At 37.1% G+C, this 18,890-nt stretch overlaps 1 pseudogene; it reads left to right on the top strand.

The window, feature by feature from the left end:
- The first annotated feature begins 5,170 nt into the window (after window positions 1-5,170).
- Window positions 5,171-5,270, top strand: LOC120890963 (U6 spliceosomal RNA; annotated as a pseudogene).
- Window positions 5,271-18,890: the final 13,620 nt, after the last annotated feature.

Raw genomic sequence — 18,890 nt, 5'->3', positions numbered from 1 at the left:
AGAATTGATTTTAATAAATGTGTGAATAGTTTGTAAATAAGAGAATATACTATAATGCTAAGTTTAAAACCAGTTCATCATGGGAGCTTCTGTTTTTGTTGAAATTTAAGAATTTTTGTTTGAGACTGATGCTATTAATATCTACTGAGTAATCCATAGAGTATGTTACAAGATAAGAGAGAGAGAAATTTGGTTTATTGGACAGAGGCTGAGAGAATTATGCTCAAGGGGCTGGGGATGTAGCTCAAGTGGTAGCACGCTCGCCTGGCATGCGCGGCCCGGGTTCGATCCTCAGCACCACATACCAACAAAGATGTTGTGTCTGCCAAAAACTAAAAAATAAATATTAAAAAAATCCTCTCTCTCTCTCTCTCTCTCTCTCTCTCTCTCTCTCTCTCCTCTCTCACTCTCTCTTTAAAAAAAAAAAAGAGAGCATTATGCTCAATAAGATGCCTGGAAACTACATGGCTCTATTAAAATAGAATCAGGGAAACTATATATTAGCATTTTATGATTTTATTTCTATCCATGTTTCTTAGAAATAATTCCAAATTAATGCAAAGGTACATAAATCTGTATTTCATTTTCACACTTACAATTTAGTGAGATGTTGGAGTGAAATGAATGTTCTTCAAGATTTCTTGTGTGACTATGAGTCTAAGAATCTTCTCTAAAGAATTGATTCTTCATGCCCACTGTTGTGCAATGTGTCACTAATGAGTTCCTTGTTTACCTTCTTCTTTATTTTCCCTTCTTTCATGATACAATTTTTGACCTATTGTATAGTTAGAACTTTACCTTGTTGCCATTTTTCTCTTCTCTCCCATAAAAGTAGTCAAGTTGTGTGTATTGCCAGAACCCTTCCCTTTACCAAATAGCATCTTACTTTACTTGATATTGGACCATCCAGCTCTTTTTTGGACTTGACAAAAGTGCAGGTAAACCCTCATCTAAATTGTGTTCTCTTTGGCCTCCATGTCTAAATATGCCACTTAGTCTTCCCAGAATGTCATCTCTACTTTGCAGTGCCAAATCATCTGCCTCACTCATTAAAAACTTTCCCAAGGTCAATGATCCTAATTATACAATGAGACTTCTCTCTTTGGCCTTTTTGCCAGTTTAAAGACTAAAGCACTTAATGGGAAGAACAACTATAATTGCTTTATAAATGTTTTTTTTTGCATATGCATAATTTTCTTTGGTTCTTTTTTCTCCCTCATTAAATCAAATAACTGACTTCAGAAACATTGCCTATTATTCCTCTTAAAACTCTTCACTGTACTCAGTTAAGTATTAAGCATTTAGTAGATAGCCCATAAATGTGTTGACTAAGAAAATCAGCAGCAGCCCTTGGTCTACTGTACTCTCTGTGCTTTGGTTTTTACAGTTAGGGAAAAAAAAGGATATTATGAAAGTAATTTACCATTAGAAAAGTGTTTTGAAATCCTTGAACAGAGAATTCTCTTCAACAATTGTATGAAATACTGCTGCAATTATAATGATTTCTGGATGCCACTTTGCTACAAATCTGCCATCTAGCAACAAAAGAAAATGCCACTTGAAGAAAACTGGTTAACAAAGTGCTGTGCAAGGCCAAAGTGCTACCTATTCCACCCTACATCAAACTGGACTTTCATATCCTGAAACTAAAAGAATAATTCTAAAGAAATTTCATCTAAGAGAAAACTTTTTGAAAAAAAACCAGGATGCTCCACAAAGCTTTAGCTCCGTTTCAGCCTAGAATGACTATTTTCTTTTATCCAAGTTACCTAGTGGAATTATGATCCTATAAGATGGATCCTGTACTATAAATCAATTTTTAAAAGTATACACTTAACTCTACAAAATCTGTAAAACTTTTGAATTGTAGCTTAGGACAATATTTTATTAATCAAATGGCAATGATATGATTAAAAGAGAAGATTCAAAAAACAATGGAATCAAAATAGTCTAATAAAAATCCTCTGAATATTGAAAGATTGATTAAATAGTTTAGAAAATTAGTAAGAAGGATTAGTAACCCAAACAAAGTTTCAAAATTCTTGGAAAAAACACTGACTTCCATTATTTAAACCAATTCTTTATGACCTACAATGCAAAATATGTAGATAATACGTTTGAAATGCTCTTATTATCAGATTGCTGTTTTTTCTTTCTGGAATGTTTCATCCCTCTCACTATTCTCCAGAAAACCTCTTCTTACTTTTCAGATCTCAGCTTAAATTTCACTTTCCTAAAAAGGTCTTTCCTGAGCCCCCAGATCATAACTATGTTCTCCTTGATCTGCTTTCCAGTTGTCTTTTTAAAACTATTTTTTAATTACACACTGACAAATTCTAGTTTTACATATTTACAGGCTATGCAGTAGTCTTACAATTTTTTAATAAATATGGAATATTTTTATTTTAATTTGTGATATATGACAGCAGAATGCATTACAATTCATACTACACATATAGAGCATTTTTTAATATCTCTGGTTGTATACAATATGGAATGATTATATCAAGATAATTATATTGTGTTATATTTTTTCAAAACATTTGTCATAATTTGTAACTGTAGATCTTTTGTGTTTATTTCCTTAATTATTGTGTTCTCTCACTAAATCATAACTCACCTAAGGTAGGGTATCAGGCCACCTGGTATGCTCTTTTTTCTTTTGGCATTCTATCCAGCACAGTATTCCACCCTTAGGACATGGGCAATACATACCTCCATATTGGTTGAATGAACAAAACAATAAAAATGATAAATATGTCATCATGTCACTAGTACATTAATTTATTTTGGTAGATGAAAATATATGAACTCCATTTCCATTTTACAAAGGATTTTGGGACCCCTAAGAGGCTCCTCAAAGAGTGGCATTTGTTGATGGGCTGCCTGCTTTACTTTACCTTTTTCTTTTCAAGCCCATAATTTGGTTTATAGAACCAAATTTTTAATTATGGATTATTTATAGAAACATATAAATTAATGCTTATTTATCATAAGATTCACCCTTTAGAATCAGGTAATGAAATAATTTTTCTGACAATTTCCCACCCTCCTCTTAGTTATCTCTATGAATATAAAATATTGAAGCCAAGTCTATCCCATATAAACATTGAATCTCTTGGTTTGCACTTTGGTCTATGACTCTCAGAGCAGGTGGACCTGCAGTGTAAGAACTGCACATTCTGAAATTTAGAAAATGTTCAGAACAATGTGCTTGATCTACATAAAATCAAGTACATAAGAAGCTAGTGGCTTGATTCAGACATTGAATGACATTAGGCCTGATTCTTACTTTATGACCATGTGACTCTTATCACAGTTGGATGTCTTTTGAATAGCAGTGTCACTGTATGCAGATGAGTACTGAACCCATTTTCTTTCTTTTTCAGAACTTTTTCTATCTTTGTTTCATAATATGTCGACTTTTTGCTACCTCTCAGAACAAATATGTGGATGGTTTATAAAATGTCTCTGCACTTGCTTTGAATATCTGAATATATATATATATATATCTGTATATATATACAGATATATATATATATATATACACAAATAACTTCTACAGTGAAAAATATAATAAAAGCACAAATTTTGCCCAGAAGAGAGCTGTATTAATATCAAATTATAAGAAACATTTCTGAAATTCTTGAGATCCAGAATTTAAACTAATCAGTCAGTGTTTTCTCAGTAAGTTCAATACAATGCCACATCAGTAGTTTGCTTTTTAACATCATGATTGATTAACACTTGTAAATATTTTATGTATCTACTTTTAACTATATATTCTCTCTCATCAAGTAAATTAAGTCTGAAGAGAAACAGGATGACATGATCAATGAAAGAAGATGTTTATTGGATCAGAAATACTAGATTGGAAATAAAACACAATTAGTTAAATGCTATGATCTCCTTCATTAGATGTAAACTGAAGAAGTTGAACTTTATTTTTTTTTTGTTCACAACTGATAACATTATGATTACCCTATATTGGATTTAACACCAGTCAGTGTTAAAGGCAAGAATATGGAGGTAAGGAGGAGGGAAAACGGCCACTTTCCTTGTCTCCAAGATCAAAGCAGAATGATCTTGGTTGTGAAGTTACATACTCATAAAATATATGAAGAGACCCTTATGTAAAGTTGTCATGCTATCTATCCTGTATATATTTCCCTTGCTTGTAGGAGTGGTATGGCCCTCCATTTTGTCCTGGCCAGCCATGGTTGAGGAAAGTATAATAAAATGTCCAAACTCTCTCTGCTGAGTCTTTCAAATTCTTTCTTTTGGGTCAGCAAATAGTACCCTAGGGATTTTGCAGCTCTGGGGTTGAATAGGAAAATTAGGCAATCACAAAACACAGGATTATGAAAGAAAATTGAAGTCAAATCAATATAATGTGTCCTACTGTACATTAAGATTTCTGTTTCATCTTGGGGATTTTAGTCTTTTCTAAGTAAAATTTCTAAGTAGTATTTTCTAAGTAAATCTCAATAAGTAAATAATATAACTCCCTTGCAAACTAGGTGTTCTATTCAATATGTTAATCTTTTTCAGGACTGTAAGAAATCCTTTATTAAGTAACGCTCTAAGAAGGCAAATGGTGTTCTATTTGCCTTAATATAGTACAATCAAATTAATCTAATCTCAATGCAGAGAAATGTCATTCAGACTTAGAAAAACAACCAGAGAACAAGAATATTTTAGAAGTAAAGCAAATTTCTTTCTTAAAAATATAGAAAAACTGTTGAAGCAAAAATAAAATAGTTGGGTAATTTATTTTTGAAAATCTAAATGCGCCAATAAGAACTTTGTGCAAAAAAGAACATCAAGGTATTATAAAATTCACAAAAAGCATTTTGGGGTAAGGAAAGTTAGCCTGGAAAAATGACTCCTTTCCACAGTTTGACAATTATCCTGACTTAGTACAAGAAACAACTATAAAATTCTTCTCTCTTGACTTCCTGTAACAAATATTAATAGTGGTACAGAATTTAATAAACTGAGTTGGGCTAATATTTGCACATGGTCTGGATGGGCAAATGATTCTGTAATCTGCTGGCTCTCCCCTTTGTTGTGATTCATCTTTTAGAAGAACAAGTACTCCAGTCTTCTAGTTCTTATTCATTTTCTTGTTACAAAAACCTTTCTTAGTCACAGTGTTTCCTCATTATAAAAACTTTGGCAGCACATGTACTAAAATTGGAAAGATACAGATATTAGCATGGCCCCTCAACAAGGATGACATACAAATTTGCAAAACATTTCATATTTTTTAGCTGCTCTTGCCACAGGGGAAAATAACTGGGTAACAACGTAAGATGATAGATACGTTAATTTGTTTCACTATAGTAACCATTTTACAGTATATTTGTATCTCATAATATGTTGTAAGCCTTAAATATATACAATAAAATTGATTTTTAAAAAGAAACAAAATATGCAAACACCATAAAAAAAGAAACAATCATTCACAATATTATTTTAATGCTGTGACATGTTAATGAATCTTAAAAAGGTTATCTGGGGTTCTCTAAAACCTTGATAAGGAATCATTTACATAGAATTAGGAGGGAAGGGCACCTCCAAAGGACATACTTTGCAACTCTCCTCTTCAGCCTTCCTTACTGTCATGGGAAAAGACATGCCTCCAGAGAAGAGTCTAGTCCTAGGAGTTCCTAGAGGGAAGGGGGAACTCAACTTGTGACAAGGGAGATTCTTGGCATAGGTGATAGAAAAGAATTTCAGCACAAGCCAGACAAAAGCATAGAGGGAGGCTTATTTAGAAAAGTAGATATCTATTCAAAGGGCTGTCTCTAGAGTAAGAAGTCCTGATTTGGGCTGGGGATCCAATATCTTAGAAGGGCTGTATCAGAGGCCAGACTGAAGGTGGAACCAGGGTGGAGCTGCACAATTTCCTGCCATTTTTCCCTGCACTTGCATATTTTCTTCATTTTATAAGGTCATGGGCCAAGATTTACAACTGTACTTTCTGTAAATCAATGGCTTGTGGGAGTTTCCTTTAAGATTCAGTATTTCTCTCTTTATTCTAAATTTCTATCTCATTACCATTGACTGTTTATTGTGGTATATGAGTTGTTATGCTAATTGGATGAGTTTGGATTTGAAGGTTTTCAAGGAGCTATTAGTAGTAAAGGTCACTGAGTTTTGATTTCAGAGGTGTTTTCTGAATTTGATTCTAGACTTAGGCATTTACCAGTTATGTGACACCAGTTAAAGCACTTAGTCTCCCAGTGCCTCAGTTTTCTGATCTGCAAACTAAGAATAATAATGGCATCCATCTCAAGGGGTCATTATAAGATTTAAATGAATTACTATTTGTAAAACATTTAGAATGGCATATAGTTAGTGCTATAAAAGTATATATTAAAGAAAAATTTTAAATTGGAAAAACTAAGAATATTTCCTTCTCTGAATATAACTAGAGATTAGGGGCACAGTTTGATTCCTTGATGCTAGAGGGCATTACAAGAGCAATAAAACATCCTAGGATTCAGTGTGCCTAATGTTTTTTGGTTTTTATTGGTTATCATAAAACATTAAAGGCTGATAGCTGTGGAAAACTCAAGGTGGGGATTTAGGAAATTATTTGGTCCTATTAAAAATGTATACTCGTAGATAATATTTTTACAGAGAAAATAAACTTCATTCCTACATTTTTCAAGTTATCACAAAGCAAAAATAATGGAATCCTCATTAATGAGGCTTAGCTAAGATGTTTTAAGCTAGCAAGAGCTGAAACATTAAATTGGGGTTATACATGAAATTAAAGCACACAGAACTCATTTGGGAAACAATTCATTCTTTTTTTGTGTGGCCAAGGTCCTATTTAGCACATCAAAGAAGATTTTGCCATTTATTAGCTGTGTGATTTGGGGAGAATCATTCAGATTACCTAAAGCTTTTTCCTCATCAGTAAAATGAAGTTGACAATTCTGTAGCCTGTTCTCCAACCCCCACCTTTCCACTTCCCTCACAGGGCAATTATGAATATAAAACAGTTCTGTAAACAATAGAGTTATATGGATGAAATTTAATGTGCATCTTGGTTTGAATCTTCCTGTCAGTGGAACTCGAGATGAGTTTTCAGGAATAGGAGGTTTGTTTGACAGGTTAACCATGGAAAGACAAAAGAGGATGCCGGAGTATCACACTGGGAAAGGGGAAATCTAGCACGGAGCTACTTTTCCCAAGGACAAATATGCTCAGTCTCCTTGTGAACCCTGTGAGTAATTATATAGAATGCACTGTGGAATTGGCTGCTCCCAAAGCACAGAGGCTGGAATATTTGACTACAGACACCCAAGCCCATTTGTTGAAGTTTTTCCTTGAGAGCATTAAAACCTCTGATTGAAACTGCCAGCAGGCAGAAAGAGGGCCTGTGGCAGAAAAGCAGAGAAGCCATTTTGCTTTTGAAATGGCAGCTGGGAGTGTACAGGGTACTGTCCACCATAGCTGTAGGTGAGGCCAAAGGTGGATGGAAGAGATGTGGCACAGACATTACCATGTGTTTACTGGGTCTTTGTGAGAATTAAATCTGGAATATTACACAGGAGGGAATAATTTACTGTGGTCCATTGCCGCAGTCTGGCTGGGCACCAATAACTGAGCCGCCACAAAGCCTTGTAGGTTCAAACAGCAACTCTTTATTCCCCAACTCTCACCGGCACACTACACACACTTCCCAGGAACACACTCCCTCCACTGGGCTCCAATTCTCCTGGAACCCCGCAAGAACTCAAAGGGAACTCCAAAGTAGCGACAGCCTGAGGCAGCAGGTTCCACCCTAATCCCAGCAGGATCCGCCCTAATCCCAGAGCAGGGTCACTTTTCAACTATTCCCTCTAGCAAAATGCCAGGCATCATTCCGACTAAACTGTGGCTCTCCACAGTCCATCAATGTCTTTTCATTTGCTGGGCTGTGCTGCAAAAAGTGCATATTCACTCTAGAGAAAGTTCTACATTTCCTCATCAGCTCACTCTGTTCATTTAATTCCACTTATTTTCTCAAAAAAAAAAAAAATTCTTCCACCCTCATATGCAAGAAACAGGATTTAGTGAGTCATTGTTCTCTAGATCTTGCTCTGGCCATGATTACTAGAACTGACATTCAACATATGGTTTCATCCTTTTACTTTCATGTTATTTATCATTTTCTCTCCATTTTGATACATATTAGATTGCAAACTACTAAAAAGCAATATTAATTAACCTAAAATGGAAACCTAAAATGCAAATCATTAAATTTTATGTTGCCTTCAGAATATATAAAAGTCCATTTTAATTTTCAAGGCGATTTAATAAATCCCTCACTGACCTACAATCCTCTATAATTCTGACTTTATTTGGTGAGATGTATATGCCCATTATGGTTTAGATATGAGATGTCCTCCAAAAGCTCATGTGAGTCAATGCAAAAGGGTTAAGAAAAATGTTTGGGAGAGCCTTAACCTAATCAGTGTATTGATCCCCTGATAGGGATGAACTGAGCGGTAACTGCAGGATGGTAGGGTGTGGCTGGTGAAGATGTCACTGGGGGTGTGCCGGTGGGGCATATATTTGGGGAACTGAGCCTAGTCTCTTTTCTGCTTCCTGGATCATGTTCTGAGCTACTTTCCTCTACCACACCTCTGCCATGATATTCTGCCTCATCTCTGGCCCTGAGAAATGGAGTCAGCCATCTACGAATTGAAACCTTTCAAACTCAGTGCCAAATAAACTTTTCCTTCTCTAAAATTTTTTTGTCAAGTCTTTTGGTCATAATGGTGAAAAAGCTGATTTAAATAATACCTAAAGGATTCTACATAATACATAATTGTGTGTGTATGTGTGTGTGTGTGTGTGTGTGTGTGTGTGAGAGAGAGAGAGAGAGAGAGAGAGAGAGAGAGAGAGATACCATGACAAGTCCTTGCTTCCCTGAATGCTTAAGTATAGCACCAAAGAAGCACGCAAATGGAGAGTGGAAAGTGAAAGGCTTTATTAAAGGATAGCAGAAAAGACCCCCTCCCCCCAGGGAGAAGGGGACCCAAAAGGCAGAATCCAAAAGAAGGTCTTCTCCCTTTTATATCTAAGGTCTACTTTTGATCTTCTACATTCCTGTCCTTTAATTTGCTTATCTTTCTCTATCCTGCACATGGTGGGGGATGCCCAGAGAAGGACAAAAGGTGGAAAACAGGTGGGCCTATGGGGGGGGTGAGTGATCTCTGTAGGAAGGGCCTAGGGTGATTTGATTAGCATCTCCCTGTCTTGCTAGGAGCCTTGGAAACATTAACATTTCAGTCTCCCTGGTGCTGTTCTGATTTCCTGGGCTCAGATGACCCCATTTTCTTTATTAGAATCAATATTAGATCCAATTTACCTAACTACACTAACTACCCATCTTTAAGTCTGGCTTCATATACATATTCTTTATTTGCTTTTTAAGTAGAATATTTAAGTAGCATATTTAAGATAAGTGGAGTGTTAAGAGTTGCTCTTTTAACTTGGCTAAAATCCTAAGCCAATGATCTCATTACTTTATTTCTTTTAAAAATTTTTTTAGTTGTAGATGGACACAATATCTTTATTTATTTTTATGTGGTGCTGAGGATCGAATCCAGTGCCTCACACATGTGAGGCAGGCACTCTACCATTGAGCTACAGTCCCAGCCCTCATTACTTTAAATAAAAAATACCTGTGGATCTTTAGCAAGAAGATAGGAAATATTCCCTTCCTTTAATATTTTCAACACACAATATGCTATTATAAGGGCATGATAAATATTTTAAAGTTATAAAACTCAGAGAAGTATGGCAATAATTTATATTTAGAAAATTATTAAGTAAAATGCAGACATAAATTAAAATTAAAGAACTTCTAAGTCAAATTAGGGCTAATATGTTGAGAGCCACAGCCAAAGGGGCCCCAGCAAACTTCCAGCTGCCAGCAAGCTTCAGACTGCCCCAGCAACATCTAGCTGATTGGCTCCTCTGCGGTGATGTTCATTGGGCTGTTTCCCTGCCCTTCAGACTGCCAGCTGATGATTGGCTCACAGCTGCCCCAGCAACATCTAGCTGATTGGCTCCTCCACGGAGCTGCTCATTGGGTGACTTCTTTGGCTCTGCCCACGCAACCCAGCCAATCGGCCTCAAGAGGAGGAGGATTGTGGGAGGAAAAGGCTGGTGTGGGGGAGAGAGGCTTGTGGAAGCCGGTGGTGGCAGTTGGGCTCTGAGGGTTTTTCCCTGGAGCTGTTTTGTTTGGCGTTTGTAGTTCCAAAAATAAAGTTAGTTTCTTTTTGACAAGTGGCTCCTGATTTGTGCCAAGCCAGACTTCGGCATTTGGTGGCTCGCACGGGGAGCAACTGAGGGTAAGTAAACTGCTCGCCCCTGAGGGCAGGGCGAGAGGATGGGGAGCCATTCTAAGATTCCTCTTTTGTTTTGCTTCATTTTTGTTTTAACTTGCCTGTCCCTGGAGATGAGTGAGAGGGAAGAAAAACCACTCACATCTGGGGAAAAACTATTTGCGTTTGAGGAACAGATAGGGAGAAAGGACGGATGCATATGTCAGGAGGATAGAAAGGCTGTTATAATGATTTTGTGTGGTTCCCTTTTTATTGGATTCTGTCTCGGTTTTGTTTGGCGTCATCTTGTTGGGTTGTATTATAGTAGAAATACGGGATCAGCAATTAGTAAAAAACAAACCGAAAGAGTGTTAAGTAAATTGTTAGAGGAAGGAAGCTTCCCAGTAAAACCAAGAGCAGTCAGGGCATACGTTGATGTAATACAAGAATATAGCCCATGGCTTTTTAAGGAGGGGTTGTTAGATATATCACAATGGAACCATCATGGTGAAGATTTAAAAAGAATAGAAAAGAACAACCCAGGGACTCTGCCAGTTGGCACATTGTCATTGTGGACGTTGGTATCTAGTTTGCTTAGTCCAAAGCCTTCAGTTCAGACAGAGGTAGAGGAAGAAGAAGACATATTGATTCAAGTAGAAGAGGAAGTCTCTCAAGTTAGTCAGACAGAGGAAAAGATTCAAGTAAAAGCTCGAGCTAGTCAGAAAGAGGAAAAGATTCAAGTAAAAGAGAAGGTCTTTCGAGATAGTGAGACAGAGGAAGGAAGTTTAGAGCAGAAAAATCTATCAGGGGAAAAGTTAAAACAGGTGACTGCTAATAAGACCCTTTTGTTAGAGAGCGTAAGTGTCCAACCAACAGCACCGCCTCTACAGGAGACTGCTACTAACAGCATTCTATCACCAGAGGGCGTAAGTGTTCAACCAACAGCGCCACCTCTACAGGAGACTGCTACTAACAGCACTCTATCACCAGAGGGCATAAGTGTCCAATCAACAGCACCACCTCCATATGCTAAGAGACTCCCAACCCCCGCAGTTGATAGTTTGGATCCTGAGACAGGATCTCAAGTATGCCCTGTATTTGAGGTAGGAGGGCAGCGAACTTACCAGGGTTTAAATTTCAAATCAGTGAAGGAGCTAAAAGAGGCTGTAGCAACCTATGGTCCTCAAGCACCCTTCACTGTAAGCTTGGTCGAATCCATTACCAACTTAAGCATGACGCCAGCAGATTGGGCTAGTTTGTGTAAAGCTGTGCTAAATGGAGGACAATACCTGTTATGGAAGGTTGCCAATGAGGAATTTTGCAAGGAGACGGCTAGTCGAAATGCAGCAGCTGGTTATCCTCAGAGAAATCTAGATATGTTGTTAGGAAAGGGACCTTATGAGGATCGGCAGCAACAACTTGCATATGATCCTGGTGTATATTTACAAATTGCTGTAGATGCAGTTAGGGCATGGAAGTCTTTACAAGAACCTGGAGGTTTACAAGGTCAATTATCTAAGATAATACAAGGAGCTAATGAACCTTACGCTGAATTTGTAGATAGGCTTATTCAAACAGCTACCAGAGTTTTTGGGAATACAGAACAAGCAATGCCATTTATAAAACAACTGGCTTATGACCAAGCGAATCGTTGGTGTAGAGATATCATTAGACCATGGAAACATGAAGATTTAAACACATATATTAAATTATGTAGAGACATTAATGAACAAGGGCAAATTGTGGCAGCTGCAGTAAAACAAGCTTTAGATGCCAGAGACATTAATGAACAAGGGCAAATTGTGGCAGCTGCAGTAAAACAGGCTTTAGATGCCAGAGACATTAATGAACAAGGGCAAATTGTGGCAGCTGCAGTAAAACAGGTTTTAGATGCCAGAGACATTAATGAACAAGGGCAAATTGTGGCAGCTGCAGTAAAACAGGCTTTAGATGCCAGGCCAAGAACATGCTACAATTGTCAACAAACAGGACATTTTAAAAGGAATTGCCCCATAGGAGGAGGGTTTAACAAAACTAGGTATCAAACAAGTAGAATACCGGGTATTTGCCCACGATGCCGTAGAGGGAGACATTGGGCTAATGAATGCCGTTCTCAAACCACCATAGAGGGTACTCCATTATATTGGGCTAATGAATACCGTCCTCAAACCACCATAGAGGGTACTCCATTATCAAAAAACGAACAAGGACAAGGTGTTTATCCACAATATCGTGGACAAAGGCATCGGGCTCCGTTGCCAAAAAATGGACAGGGGGCCCCAATGCTCCGGGGCCCCAAACCACAAATATACGGAGCACTGGAGGAACCCAGCAACCCCAGCAACCCCATCAGGGTAGTGCCCAGCACATCAGATCCCTCATCAGACAAACCAGAGGGAGCGCAGGGTTGGACATCTGCGCCTCCACCAAATCAGTACTAACTCCAGAGATGGGAGTTCAAATCATTCCCACAGGGGTAAAAGGACCTCTTCCCAAAGGAACAGTAGGCTTATTATTGGGACGCAGCTCTTCTACTCTAAAAGGACTTTTGATAAGTCCTGGGGTAATTGATTCCAATTATGAAGGTGAAATAAAAATTATAGCCAGTTCTCCAAAGGGTATATCAGTAATTTCACCAGGAGATAGAATAGCACAGTTACTAATAATACCAAGCCTACATGATAAATTTTCCAGTCATGTTGTAGAAAGAGGTTCCAAGGGATTAGGCTCCACAGGTGTAGATTGGGCTATGCTTTCTTTAAATTTAGATTCTCGCCCCATGCTAAAACTAAATATTCAAGGACATGAATTTAATGGGCTACTGGATACAGGTGCAGATCTTAGCATCATCTCTCGTCAAGAATGGCCAAAACATTGGCCATTACAACAAGCCACTCAATCGCTTCGAGGCCTAGGAGTGGCGACTAATCCCGATAGAAGTGCAATGCTATTAGATTGGAAGGATCCTGAAGGATGTGAAGGAACTATACAGCCATATGTATTGGATCATCTTCCCGTAAATTTATGGGGACGAGATGTCTTAGATCAATTAGGTTTGACATTAACAAATAATATCAATCAAAATGCACCCACTATTATGGCTAGACAAGGTTTTAGGAAAGGAAAAAGATTAGAAAGACAAGAACAATGTATAGCAGCACCAATACAAATAGATCAAGGAACAGACAGACATGGGTTGGATTTTCACAAAGGGCCACTGAGACAATAAAAATTACATGGAAATCAGAAAGACCAGTATGGGTTCCTCAGTGGCCCTTGACTAAAGAAAAGACACAAGTAGCCCATGATCTGGTCAAACAACAATTAGCGGAAGGACATATACAACCTTCTGTATCTCCCCATAATACTCCCATTTTTGTCATCAAAAAGAAATCTGGTAAATGGAGATTACTGCAAGATTTAAGAGCCATTAACAATGAAATGGTCATTATGGGACCTGCTCAATCGGGGATTCCTCAATTGTCTGCTTTGCCAAAAACTTGGTATGTTTTAGTTATAGATATTAAAGATTGTTTTTTTTCAATTCCAATTCATCCTGAGGATAGTCCACGTTTTGCATTTACTATCCCTGCACTAAATCATGAAGGTCCTGATCAGAGATATGAATGGAAAGTACTCCCTCAAGGGATGGCTAACAGCCCAACTATGTGTCAAATTTATGTTAACAAAGTAATCCAGCCACTTAGAAATCAAAATCCTGAACTACAAATATTTCACTATATGGATGATGTGTTATTGGCACACAAAGCTAAAAACACATTGCTAGAATGTTATGCCACACTTACAAACTTATTAAAAAATTATAATCTAGAGATAGCAATAGATAAAGTGCAATTAAATTTTCCAATTAATTATTTAGGAGTTCTATTATCCTCAACCATGGTTCGTCCACCAAAAATTCAAATACGAGTAGATCAACTCAAATCACTTAATGACTTTCAAAAGTTATTAGGAGACATAAATTGGATAAGGCCTTATCTAGGTATTCCAACAGGAGAATTGGGACCTTTATTTGATATCCTAAAAGGTCCATCAGATCCAAATTCACCCCGAATGTTAACGCCTGAAGCAAGAAAGGCATTAAAAATCATTGAAACATATATGGAAAATATGCATTTGGATAGAATTGATATAAGTTTGCCTTTATTATTTATTGTATTACCAACAAAAAATATTCCTACAGGAGTATTTTGGCAAGAAGGTCCATTATTATGGATACATTTATCTTATTCTCCTAACACTATTCTTACTAGATATCCTGAGGCTGTAGGACAATTAATACTCAAAGGAATAAAAACAGCAAAGGCAGTGTTTGGAATTTCTCCCCATAAAATTATTACTCCATATACTATGAATCAAATTGATGAATTAGCTAATGAGTTAAATACTTGGGCAATAATAATGTGCAAATCTAATGTTTCATTTGATAACCACTTACCATCTAATCCTTTATTGTCTTTTTGGTCATTGCATCCTGTAATTTTTCCAAAAATGACAAGAAAAACACCTATCATGAATGCTCCAAATATATTCACTGATGGGTCAAATAACGGTACAGCAGCAATAGTTACACCTGATCAAACTTTTACATTTTTAGTACCCAAACAATCAGCTCAAAAGGTAGAGCTTAATGCAGTATTACAAACTTTTGTGATGTTTAAAGATTCTGTATTTAATTTATTTTCTGATAGCCAGTATATAGTTAATGCTATAGTATCCCTTGAAGATGCTGGTAGAATTTCCCCTTCTTCTACTGTTTTCTCTTTGTTTTCCACTATACAAAGTTTAATCTGGGACAGAAAAGATCCATTCTTTATAGGACATATCAGGGCACATACAGGATTGCCTGGAGCCCTTAGTTTAGGCAATGATTTAGCAGATAAAACTACACGTGACATACATATTTTCTCTGTACTAGAAGAAGCTATAAATTTTCATGAAAGATTCCATGTCAATGCTAATACTTTACAAAAGCGTTTTAAAATAACTAAGGAACAAGCTAGACAAATAATAAAACAATGTCAAAATTGTGTGACCTTTTTACCACAAGTTAATCTTGGAGTCAATCCTAGAGGATTGATGCCTAACCATATTTGGCAAATGGACGTCACACACTTGCCAGAATTTGGAAAATTAAAATATTTGCATGTTACAATTGATACTTCTTCTGGATTTTTGATGGGCTCCCTTCATGCCGGCGAAAAAACTAAAGATGTTATAGCTCATTGCTTACAAAATTTTGCCACTGTGGGCATTCCAAAACAGTTAAAAACAGATAATGCCCCTGGTTATACGTCTACTTCTTTTAAACAATTTTGCTCATCATTTGGCATTACTCATATAACAGGAATCCCATACAATCCACAGGGTCAAGGCATAGTTGAAAGAGCTCATCAAACTATTAAAATGTACTTATTAAAGCAAAAAGATGGAATTGGGAAGGGGTATATATTCCCCAAAGATAAACTTAAAATAACGCTTTTTACTCTAAACTTTTTAAATTTGGATTCATCAGGACTTAGTGCTGCAGAAAGGCATATGTGTCCAAAAAATGTACATAAGCCCAAGGTACTTTGGAAAGATATTCTAACAGGACAATGGAAAGGTCCTGACCCAGTAATTGTCTGGAATCGGGGGTCTGTTTGTGTGTTTCCACAGGAAGAACAGCAGCCGATTTGGATTCCAGAGAGATTAACCAAGGTTCTGACCCAGAACAGCAGCCGATTTGGATTTCAGAGAGATTAACCAAGGTTCTGACCCAGTGATTGTCTGGAGTCGGGGGCCTGTTTGTGTGTTTCCACAGGGAGAACAGCAGCTGATTTGGATTCCGGAGAGATTAACTAAAATCCTGACCCAGTGATTGTCTGGAGTCGGGGGTCTGTTTTTGTGTTTCCACAGAGAGAACAGCAGCCGATTTGGATTCCAGAGAGATTAACTAAAGCGATTTCTACAGACCAAAAAGAAGATGATTTAGCTCAAATCCATAATAGCTGATATCCAAAACTCCAATTTGGCTATCCTTACATCTGCGACAGAACCAGGATGCTTTTTTCAATATCTATTTTATTATTGCCCTTTCCCATATCATGAAGTTCTATTTTATTTTTTTGAGCTCATACAGACCTAGGTTAATGTTTTGCTGATCAGTTCTATTTTTTTTTTTTTTTGACTATAGAGTTTTTAAACATTGCAATAGAGATTTTACCTGTAAAAAGTTATAAGGCCTTTACTATTGTGTTATGTGTTGTATGTATTATATTATGTGTGCACACTTGTGTTTTGTGTTATATGTTTGAATGTACGTATGTCCAATGTACATATTTCTATATATCATATATGATGAGCGCTCATGAAAAGATGGATCCAAATATTTTTTTTTATTCACGTGATTTAAATGGTTTAATTTAAATTGGGTAAATAACTGTTAAGAATTGTTTTAATATGTAAACAAAAAAGGAGGTTAACAGATCTGTTTGTTTACTCTCACCTTTAGTTTTCATTATATTTAATAATTCTCTTCACTATAATGTAAATTGTTAAGAAAATTGTTTTCTTTTAGTGTCTTCTGGAATGTTACCTAATTTTTTCTTTAGCCATTATTGCCAGAATTTCTATCTTCATCCCAGTGCCGATGAAGATAATATAAATTGTTAAGAAAATTGTTTTCTTTTAAGAAAATTGTTTTCTTTTAGTGCCTTCTGGAATGTTACCTAATTTTTTCTTTAGCCATTATTGCCAGAATTTCTATCTTCATCCCAGTGCCGATGAAGATAATATAAATTGTTAAGAAAATTGTTTTCTTTTAGTGTCTTCTGGAATGTTACCTAATTTTTTCTTTAGTCATTATTGCCAGAATTCCTATCTTCATCCCTGTGCCGGTGAAGACAAAGATAAAACTAATCTACAGTTTCTGCAATAGCCATCACTGAACTGCTTACAGAACTTACACTGAACTGCTTACAGAACCGTCAATTGACTTGGTATATCTTCCTCCCTTCTGCTTGTCATGATCATTCAGCTAAAATTTGGGGGTCAACAGAGGTGAGGCAAAGAACCTCACCCCCCCCCCCCCGCTGAGACCTCTCCACAGGTGTGGCTGTACTGGACCGGTAGTCAATGACGGGTAAGATCCAATTACAATGGTACCAACCTAAGACAGGAGGCTGACGCCCTGAGGTCAGCTCATCCGAAGACGGGTAAGGACCATATGTATTGGACAACCTAAGGCAGGCACGGTCCATAAGCCACATGCTTGTTGTTTAAACAGAGAGGGGGAGATGTTGAGAGCCACAGCCAAAGGGGCCCCAGCAAACTTCCAGCTGCCAGCAAGCTTCAGACTGCCCCAGCAACATCTAGCTGATTGGCTCCTCTGCGGTGATGTTCATTGGGCTGTTTCCCTGCCCTTCAGACTGCCAGCTGATGATTGGCTCACAGCTGCCCCAGCAACATCTAGCTGATTGGCTCCTCCACGGAGCTGCTCATTGGGTGACTTCTTTGGCTCTGCCCACGCAACCCAGCCAATCGGCCTCAAGAGGAGGAGGATTGTGGGAGGAAAAGGCTGGTGTGGGGGAGAGAGGCTTGTGGAAGCCGGTGGTGGCAGTTGGGCTCTGAGGGTTTTTCCCTGGAGCTGTTTTGTTTGGCGTTTGTAGTTCCAAAAATAAAGTTAGTTTCTTTTTGACAAGTGGCTCCTGATTTGTGCCAAGCCAGACTTCGGCACTAATATTTTACATATCCATTAAATCAAGAGATACCTGGATGATGAGTGAAGTAGATTAAACCCAAATTGTAGACATCCAGTGCCTGGTCTAATTTCAATATTCATATCATACATTTCAAGTTATTACAGAGAAGTGAAGCACCTGGGGGCTAATATTCTAAATAATTACTTGAAAACCAAATATTATATTTTTGAGCAAAAAATGTTATATTTTAAAAGTGCCTTCAGGACATATGCTAATTTTTAAGATCACACTGTTAACCTGGATGTGGTGGCTCATGCTTATAATCCCAGCTACTTAGAAGGCAAAGGTAGAAGGATTGCAAGTTTGACACCAGCCCCAGCAATTTAGCAAGGCGCTAAGCAACTTAGCAAGACCCTATATCAAAAATAAAAGTGGGAGGTGGGGTTCAGCCTATAGCTCCATGGTAAAGCATCCTTGGGCTCAATCCCCAGCACTGGGAAAAAAAAAATCACACCGTTAGCCACATCCATTCAATAATAATTCCTTTTGAGCAGTTACCAAAAATCAAAGGTTTTATTAAATATTCAACATTTCAAGATGAAAATATAGCTAAAGGTTGAGCTTTTATGTTTTAAAGTTTCATTAATAATAGTTATATAAAATTTGTAAACATGAAGTTTATATTATAAATTATTTCAAAAATTAAGCATATAAACATAAATGAAAGATGGAATTATAAAATCATCAAAATATCATTCTCATGGATGATGTGATAGATAGAATAATATTCCCCCAAAGATGTATATGGCCCAATCCCCAAAACCTCTGAATATGTTAGGTTACATAACTGATA

The sequence above is a fragment of the Ictidomys tridecemlineatus genome, chromosome X (assembly GCF_052094955.1).
Source record: "Ictidomys tridecemlineatus isolate mIctTri1 chromosome X, mIctTri1.hap1, whole genome shotgun sequence".
NCBI classification, from domain to species: domain Eukaryota; kingdom Metazoa; phylum Chordata; class Mammalia; order Rodentia; family Sciuridae; genus Ictidomys; species Ictidomys tridecemlineatus.
The sequence above is the reverse complement of the archived record's forward strand: the minus strand, read 5'-3'. Positions and strand labels throughout refer to the sequence as shown.